The 9,669-nt window shown below is 53.2% G+C and overlaps 1 long non-coding RNA gene across 1 annotated transcript; it reads right to left on the bottom strand.

Moving 5' to 3' along the window:
- Positions 1–5,384: 5,384 nt before the first annotated feature.
- Positions 5,385–7,562, bottom strand: LOC149123727 (uncharacterized). The gene is made up of 3 exons (XR_016215123.1): positions 7,437–7,562; positions 6,190–6,414; positions 5,385–5,508 (listed from the first exon to the last, which is right to left on the bottom strand). It is a non-coding gene; the product is annotated as an uncharacterized LOC149123727 (long non-coding RNA).
- Between the last annotated feature and the right edge of the window lie 2,107 nt (positions 7,563–9,669).

Here is a 9,669-nt window from a genome sequence, read left to right on the forward strand (position 1 = left end):
ATCAGCTCCTGCAGCTCAGTCAATCAAATTGGCGAGAGGCAGCTGCGTAGAAGTTGTTTCTCCCTTCTCAGCGCCATATTGTGGGAGAGCAGATGCATAGAATAAGTCTTAATTCCAGTAACTTAGTCTAGTCCGAGTTGCTCCCCACAACGCTCTGTCCACAGGCTCCTTGGCCCCAGACCACGGTGCCGCAGCTCTGGGAGAAAATGGTAAGCAATAAGGAACGGTGTGGCACACAGAGGCCAGCCTTGTCAACCCTCCCAGCCCACGACAGCCCCAGGACAGCATGGGGCGGCGGCCCAGGGAGCCGATGCCCCCACTCCACTCCCACCTGGGGGGCGGACCTGCTCCCTTCCAAGCTGCCAAATCCGTGCCTCCGATGGTAAAACATCAAGTCCCGGTGAGGCTGGGTTAGGCTTGGTGTGGTCAGAAAGAAATCCCCAACCAGATGTGAAATTTGCCATCCTTCAGGGAGCCCCTTGGAGAGACATCTACCTCGGCTCCAGGGGCCAGGATTTAAGTACCACGAGGTCCCTGCTCCAGAGAGCGCCTCATCCCAGCTGTTTGCAGGGATGTGGCGTTTGTACGGGGCCTCATGCCTTAAAGGAGAAGCCGACGTCAAAGATGCCACCTAAGGATGGGTGTTTTTTTTTCCTTCTCCGTATGTAGGGTCTAAAATAGGACATAGCGGATAGAGAGAAGATAGGTGTGAACAGGATCCATTTATCCTGCTGGAGAGAAAGGTCAGGCTACATTTAGGACGAGCCAAGCTCCCTGTCCACACAAGCAGAAGCCTGGATTTTGTGGAGAGGATGTAATTTACCTTTGGGTGGGGAGGCCTGGATTCCCATTTAAAAGTTGAAACTGCCTGATTATTTATTGATGCGTCTCTCTCCATAGCTGTCGGACTCTCACTGGCTGGAGGAAGCTTCTAGGTGCCTCAAGGATTTTTTGAATTAAGTTCTTTTCAGTCCTTCCCCTCGGGTGTTAACCAATGAGACTGTACTTAGACAAAAGTCTGCTTCCTCCCACCCCCTGCTCCCTCTTATTGATGTCATGAAATAAAATTAAGTACCGAGAGAGAGGCCATCAACCAACCGGGCCTGATGTGGTTATTTGGCATTTATTTTGTAGTTACAGAAGGAGTGAGAACAATGCATTGGAACCACTCATATTTTACAGGGAATGTGTCTCCCAGTCCTAGTGGGACACAAATCCAGGTGATGTAAGGAGCAGCCAGGGCCGAATCTGGGTGATGCTGTCAGTGCTGTTGCCACCAGCTCAGACACAGCCCTGGAGGCTGCATGGTTTCCTCATTTCCCTGGAGTCGGGGAGCTGGGCCTCTCTGCCTCGGCGGGCTCATCTGTAGAATGGAACAATAGTCTCTCTGTTGCTGCAACACGGTGGACAGAGGGCCCTGCTGCTTGTCATCCTGATAATTGCACGAGCTGGAACCTTCTTTGCCAAGAGCAGCCCACCCCAGGGCCTTCTTGTTGTGGCAAGAAGCCCCACCCCTCACACCTGTTCTTCCCTCCAGCTGTCGCACCCGACCCCCATCCCACCTGGCAGGAAAAAGTTGCCCAGGGAACCTTGCAAGAATGATGGACTGATGAAGGGTGAGCTCTGGGCAAGACTGATTGAGCAGAACTGGGAGTCAATGAGGAGCTTCCCTGAGGGTCCTGGCACACCCCCCAGCTGGAGGCTGGCTTGGGGAGGGGGCCCTGGCTGGAACAGTAGTCTGAGGCCAGTAAGAAATCTGAACATCAAATGCCTAGTAATTGACTTCTAGATGGCACTCAATGAATCTGTTTATCTCCCCCTTTGTTTGTTGGGCCAAGATTAGTTACTGAATACAAACTGTCCAGTGAATGGGCCCAATATAAACAAATGGCAAAGTGCCATGGCTGCCCTCCCCATGTAAGGGATCTATAACCAGAGTCAAACAGAGGCTGCGAAGAATATTAGCGAGGCTGTTGTATTCATTTTGTATTCTTAACATCTAGAACTAGGCTTGGTGAATTTGTTGGATAGATAGATGGATGAGTGGGTGGATGGTGGATTGATAGATAGGTTGATTATTATTATGGATGGATGGATTATAAGTCAATGAGTTAGCTTATGGACAAGTGGGTAGGTGGAGAGAATGATAAACAGACAGGTGGATTTTCACTTATTGGGATACTCTTTGTATGAACATCGTTTTTTTTAAAAATTAATTTATGCATTTAAAAATTAATTTATGCATTTGAAAGGCAGAGTGGTAGAGGAGAGGAAGAGGCAGAGAGATCTTCCACTTACTTCTCAAACACCCACAGGCCTAAGCCAGGTTCCAGAAACTCCAACTGGGTCTCCCCTGTAGGTGGCAGGGACTGAAGTACTTGAGCCATTATCAGCTGCCTTCCAAGGACATTAGAAAGATAATAAATTGGAAGGTCAGAGTAGCCAGGCCTCAAACTGGCACTGTGTTGTAGGGGCAGTGTCCCAGAGCAGCTGAACTCACTGCACCACAATGCCTAACCTACCCCATCGTATACTTAAGAAGCTAAAAGAGATTAAACAGACTTGCCGAAGTCTGCTGCCCTTATCAACCCAGGGATTGCCAGCTCATCCCAGTACCTACTTTCCTGCCGGTCAGCCTCTGCTACCCTCAGGCTTCTCCTTTGCTTCTTTCAAGTTCCAATCAGATTTTACCTCCTCTGCAAAGACTCCTCTGACTGGTTCAGCTCACACTTCCCCTCCCCCTTCCCTGGACTTGTCAGTTCTGAACTGTCCTCCGCCACTTGATTTTTATTGCTAATTCTCTTATGCGTCGACCTCCCCAATCTAGTAGCAGAGAATGGGCTCTAGGCTCCATCACAAAACCCGACACGAGGCTGGGCACATGTGCTCACCATGCAAAGGCCGTCAGAAAACACGGGGGACTACTCAGCCAACGTTACCAACCAGGATACAAGCTGATACTTCCTGTGTGCTGCCAGGCACTGCATTAGGTCTTCAAACCCTTGCAAGGTGGACATGACTTTCTCCATTTTCTAGACAAGACAAGGAAACTGAGTTTGTGGTGCTTTTCAAACATAGACCCCAAAATCTTTGAGGTTGTTCTCATTGACAGCTGGGACCGTGTATCTGCTCTCCCTGGTTCTAGGTGGGCATCTGATTGTGTCTGCTGATCGAGTATGGCATAAATAGTCTATGACTTGCAAGGCTGGGTCACACAAGATCAGACAGCTTCTACTTCGCTCGCTGGGATCCGTGCCCTTGAAGACCTGGGTCCCTGGGTGAGAAGTTGCACAGCTGTGCTTCTGCCACGTTGAGGAAGCTCGAGCTCCCTGGAGAGGCCACACAGAGGCAGACGCTGTAGTCGCTCGTCCTAGTCCTGAGCCGGCCCAGCCCAGAAACCAGACTTGTGAATGGGAGAGCCTGTAGATGATCCAAGCCCCAGCTTTGGAATCTTCCCAGGGAGGCCCCAGTATCCTAGTCCAGGGACAAGCCATTCCTACTATACTGTGTCCAAATTCCTGACTCACAGAACTCATGATCATAATACAGTTGATGATTTAAATGGATAAATTTAGGGATAATTTGTTGTACATCAATAATAACCAGAATATCAAATAATTTAACTTGGCCAAGGTTACCCAGTTAGCAAGTGGCAGGGAGGTAGGATTCAAATCAGCTGGTCTGTCCTCAGAGCCCTTGCCTTGAAGCTACATAATAGGCATCCTGATACATGCTGGGGACACCCAGCCACATAGCGCCCTGGTGTGGCTGATCTCGGATACTGGAAAGCAGAAGGAACAAGAAAAACAAGACTTGGCTGGTGCTCAGCTGCACAAGGCTTGGCTGAAGCCAGGAGCCTAGAACTCCATCTGGGTCTCCCACATGGGTGCAGGGGCCCAAGTACTTGGACCGTCTTCTGCTGCCTTCCCAGGTGCATTAGCAGGGAGCTGGATCAGAAGCGGAGCAGCTGGAACTCGACCTGGCACTCTCGGGGATGGCCTTGTCACACCTGGTAGCTTAACCCACTGTGCCACAACACTGGCCCCTAAATAAATCGTTTTTTTTTTTTTTTTTGTAAAAGTCAGAGGAAAGAGATGTACTCTCTTGGGCAGAGGTAAAAGACCAGATTGTTATTTGCTCAGACACAAGCGCCATGACCCCAGATCCTAACCTCCAGCCCTGCATTTCCACAATCAATAGCAGAACATACACCAAGAAAACGTCATGCGCTCATGCCACGGAACAGTGGTTAACGCTGTCCCATAGACACGGCATCACTGGATCCTGACTGCCCCATGCCGGAAGTGAGACAAGTGCTGTTTCCCCGTGTCTTCGTCCATCTGGACTACCTTAGTGCAGGGCCGTAGAGCAACAGCAGAAATGTGCCCCTGACCATCCTGGGGGCTGGGAAACCCCAAGCAACCTTCTGGCAGAGGCCAGGGCTTAGCGGAGGGCACCTCCTGGCTCCCAGACAGCAGAAGGGACAGGAGCGCGCTCTGGGGTCCCCATCACAGGGACACTAGTCCCTTTCACCTAATGACCTCCTAAACTCCCGCCCTCCCAGGATGCCATCCCACTGGGGATTAGGTCCCGTCACGCGGATTTTGGAAGGAGGCACACGTCCAGTGGTCACGCTGGGTTCACAACTCGTGGAGGTACACAGGGACATGTTGAGTGACAGACGCATGGGCCACATGCCACTCAGGTTCTGGGGGGAGACAGGCTATCCCGAGTCTCTGCCAGGCACACAGTCCTCCTGAACAGCACAGCTGCGGCGTCCTGCCTGTGGTCAGCTCTCCCAGGCCGACAGGTGCACAGCAAGTTCACTCCACAGAGCAAGGCTGCAGAATGGGGGCATCTGAACTCCTTGTAGTTCACTGATGAGGTGCACTCTGGTAAGGTGTCGACGGCTGGATGTCGGCGTGGTCTCGCGAGGGAGTCTAAGGGCCTTCTGCTGGGGCCACTCGACAGAGGGCTGTCTCGTGCCTTCACATGTCCTCCAAGTTCACCAACTGCGGCAGGAGGCAGAGCAGTGTGGGGGTGAAGGTCACGCGCCCTGAGCTAGACTGCAGGATTCGAGTCCCCGTCTACCACCTGCTCACTGTCGCGCCTTGGGCAAGTCACCACACTTCACCTATTGGGTGGAGATCACCCCAGCAGCAGCCCTCGTGAGGCTGCTATGAGGAGTGGGCAAGTTCATGTTTGTCCAGCCTAGAGCAGTCCCCGGCCCATGGTAAGTGATTATTGCACACTTGTTAAATTGTGGCAGATCTGCTGCCAACACGGTGTTCACCAGCTGGTGGCAGGAATGAGGGCTGAACAGCTTTAGGGGCAAGGGTTCCACGGGGTAGACGTCGGGAGTGGCAGGGTGGGGTAGGGCTCACCTGCAGAGATTCCAAAGCAAAGCCCAGTGTGTCTCGGCCTCTGCCTTCCAGCCGGACAGCCGACAACCCTTGGCACCTGTGGCCGCGGCGCCCTGGAGCCATCCAGCCTGACACGGCTGCAAAACTAGAACCACAACAAAAAGCACACAAAACACTTCATGAATCATTTCTTGTATTCGTTTCATGCCAAAAATGACAGTGTTTTCTACATATTGGGTTAAATAAAATACACTTTAAAGATTAAGCTCACTTGTTTCTTTTTTTAGGTGTAGGTACTAGAAGACTTTAAGGTGTATCTGTGATAGGACTCGTGTTACAACCCCAGTGTTGACTGCAGGAAGTGAGCTGGGGAAGGGGACACCAAGATGGGGCCTTGCCTAGGTACAGCCCAAGGAAGGGCCCCTCTTGAGTGGAGGCACATTTTAGGTTGAAGAACAATAGGCACGATGCAAATTGGCCAGGCAGTGGGAGAGACAGCAGGAAAGCCACAGGCCTCGGTCCAGGAGGGCCACGATCCAGAGAAGGCTCTGAACGTGTAATGCATTCTCTGCACACTGGAACATGGCCAGGTGGAACAGGAGCTGCCTGGGTCCCATCTGTGTCCAGGTGCGGGCGGTGGCATCCTCCTGGGGCTGGGCGTGGATGGACTCAAACCCTGAAGCCAGCCGCGCCCCACCTGACAGCGCTGCCTAGAAAAAGGTTTGGATCTAGTGGCCTCCTTTGGTTGTGGCCAGTTCCCACCCGCAGCGGGCTGCCTTCCCACGCCACCCAGGGGAGGAAGTGTAGGCAAAGCCGGATTCTCTACCAGTGGCTCTCGGGGAGGCCGGTAGCTGGTGGTGGTGGCGGTGGCGGCGGTGGCGGAGCAGAGAAAGCCAGCACTAATTCAGCAGTCTAGTCACTTGGTCAAACATTTAGTGTATCCGGGTGATTGTTCCCTGGTAGGCTGAGCCGCTCTGTCTGCTGGGCCTTTTGTCATGTTAACTGCAGCCGATCAATGGATTGAGGTCAGGGCTCCTGATGTAGGTGCAAGCTTAGAGGGAAAAAAGTCTCAAAGATTCATTTTTTCTCGTCTGGTAACACTCCGGTCACTTATTTTTTCTCAGTTAGCCTCTGCCGCTCTAAAGTGGATATTGATCAGTGCTTTAATGCAAACCTGTCAAATTAATTTTGCAGACCTGGGATATGACTGGCCTAAAATTGCCTCTGCATCTGTTCTCTGCAGCAAGCCTATGAATTTTAATCACGGCCAGAATGGGTTGGTGGCTTTTTTTGTTAGAAACTTGAATAGGAAAGGTTTAAACTGTAAATGCCAGGGAATGATGCTGTTTTGTTCTTTTCAGAAACTCATGTGCTGGAGGTCAAAGAAATTATTATGTCGGGTGTGTTCTCGGCAGGTGCTGTGGGAAGCTTTTGCCGCTGGCTGGCTGGCTCACGACAGAGCTGTGCCCGGGCGGCTGCGGTGCCTCGCCTCCGGAAACCCCTGCGCTTGCATGGCCGCCGTGGCCCCAGAGGGTGTGATGTCTGCCGGGGTCCCTACCCTGGCCTGCTGGGGTCCCACCTGGCTCCTGTTTTATTTGACCTCCTGGGGGTAGAAAGCAGCAGCGGAGTAGAGTTCACATCATTTCCAAGGTTCTCCCTTCCTTTCCCCGTGTACTTCCGGCAAAGTGATCTCCTGGGCCTCAGGTACTCAGCTATCAAGTAGGCCTGGGGGAGAGCAATTCCCAGGACTCCTCTCCTAGCCAGGGGGCTCCTCAGGCTGTCCGTGCCCTGCAGCCGCTCCCCACCTCCAGTTCTGGGGGAGCAGGGCTGGCAGCCATGCCGCTAATGTTCCTGGCCATCTGCTGCTCGCACGCCCTGGGCAACTTCCCCAAGTGGACCACTCTGGAAATTCTTTTTTTTTTTTTTTTTGGAGGGGGAAAGTGTTCACTCTGCGCAGAATCCACTGATTGCTACTCTAAGAGAACTTGGCGTGCACTGCACGTCCCCATCTGTTTTCCAGCCCTTGCTCTATTATGCATAGTATAGGGTATGGCTATGGTATAGTGTACTTACAGTAAGTAGAGTCTATAGGATGCAGTATGTGGCAGGCTCTGGTCTCAGAGCTTTTCATATATTGATTTATCCTCGTGCAAACCACATGAGGGTGGTGCTGTTACTGCCCCTGCGTTATATGAGAGGAGAGAGAAATCCACAGCTTGCACAGCACACACGAGGGAGAAGCTGGATTGGAACCAGGCGACCTGGCCTTGGAGTTCACCTGTTCATCCGCCTTGAGTGCCGTCTGGCTGTCTCTGGTCCTGTGCGATGAAACCCGGAGCTGGCATCCCCAGAGGTGGCCCCAGTGAAATTCCAAGCTCCTCAAGGACGTCACTCCCCCTCTTTCTTTTGCTATGCAGATGCATCAAAGAACCCAGAGAGCCACAGTGTCGCAGGGAACAACCAGGAAGGGTCTGCGAGGAATTCCCATGGGAGAGACTGGTAAGTGGCAGGAAAGAGAGAGGAGAGCAAAGAGCCAGAAATGATGGTATTTCACATGGGCATGTCTTGTCTCTCCCATGGGAGAGCCTCTGGCCAAGTGGGCTGCTTGGTCACCACAGACAGCTCGAGGGAATTCAACAAAAAAGGGCTGCCTACCCCAAGAGCTCTGCCTCTATTTCCCAGCTCTGCGGGGTGATGTCGTCATTCCTTGATTGCAGACAGCGACCTCAGGGATGTGGCCCCGCGGCAGCCCTTGCTCGCTCACCCCCCTCCCAGCCTGTGGAAGAGGGGTTTTTGTCGCACACTCGGCTCTGAAATCCCAAGGAAGGTGGCCTCTGACGGCGCAGCTGTGGTCAGCAGCGCGCCCCTTGGACTGGTTGTGGCAGGGAAGGCACTGTAGGTCTTGTGGCTCAGCCGCGGTCATAGCCCATACCTGCGGGAGCCGGTTCGCCCATGGGAGCAGCCAGGTGGCATAGGAAGCTGCTGTACCGAGGGAGTCAATTCCCACTTGAAAGTCTTCTGCAACTTTGCTGATATTTGTGGCCGTGCGTAACTGTGCTGAGTTCAGTTTATCTCAAGGGAGGCAACGCAGAGCCTGCTGGGAACACTGGCTCCAGTCCCGACTCCCTGCTTCCGGTGGATTAGTCGGGTCTCCCCAATGTGAGAACAGGCTCCTGGGAGCCAGCGCCGGCCCCCTTCTCCAGCCCCCTCCTCCCCGCTGAGCAGAAACCCAGGATGTGGAGGAGCTCCAAGAATGCCCCGTGAATGAGTGTGTGTGCCCGAGTGAATGAACCACCATGAATGAAGGGGAAGGAAACCAAGAGCAATTAGACACACACATGCCCAGAGCTCACCTAACCGCCGGCTTCCTGCCCTGCGCTCCTCAGCTAAAAGCTTTGTGCCCATAATATCAGGCTGGGGCTCCTGGGTCCCCGAGGGAAGGGGAGGGGGCGGCTGCTCTGTGGTCTGCAGGAAGAGGCACTGGGCGAGGGAGCCGGGGAAGCTGTCTTGCCATTAATTACCTATGTGACCTTGGGCAAGCCACTTAACCTGTCTTTGCTTCAGTTTCATCATCCATCAAATGGGGCTAATGCCTTCCATGTGTTTACCCCATGTCAGGGTCGGTCGAGGAGTCCAGGCAACATGGGAAAAGCTCTTAGAGAAATTGAGAGGACGGGACCAGCACAGTGCCAAGGGTGGGGGTGGGGGGACCAAGGCAGGCTTCCTCAGGGGCGCGTGGCAGGTGTCGGGTGGGATGGGGGAGGCATTCAGGTCCTCCACGTGAGGAGCTCACCCTCCCCAAGGAAAGCCCCCTGGCATCCAGAGGTGGTCCTGTCGTGTGTCCAGTGCTGAGAGGTGGAGACTGAACGGTGAAAGAAGTGGTGACCCTTGCCCGTAAGACAAAAAGTCACCCCTTTTGTAAAGCAATCCGCTGCTTATAAAGGGCCCAGTGGTGGCATCTGTCAGCAGAGCTTAGATGAGCGCCCACAGTGCGCTAGGGACCGTTTTGGAATTCAAGGATGGGTCAGGGTTTGAGTCCAGCTTCCTGCTGACGTCTCTCCTAGGGGGCAGCAAGCAATGGCTTAAGGAGCTGGATTTCTGCCCCCCCACGTAGGGGACCTCAGTTAAGTTCCCAGCTCTCTGCTCCCAGCTTTGGCCTGGCCCAATCTTAGCTATTGCAGGCATGCCAGAACATTCTCTAAAACATGTCTTTAGAATTTGAAGGCAACAGGTGAGCATGGAGAGTCCTCTCCCCAGAGCTGTACACAAGGAATGCATGGGCGCACACAAAAGCAGATCACAAAGC

The sequence above is a fragment of the Oryctolagus cuniculus genome, chromosome 10, assembly GCF_051225735.1.
Source record: "Oryctolagus cuniculus isolate XC-2025 breed Fujian yellow rabbit chromosome 10, ASM5122573v1, whole genome shotgun sequence".
Lineage (NCBI taxonomy): Eukaryota > Metazoa > Chordata > Mammalia > Lagomorpha > Leporidae > Oryctolagus > Oryctolagus cuniculus.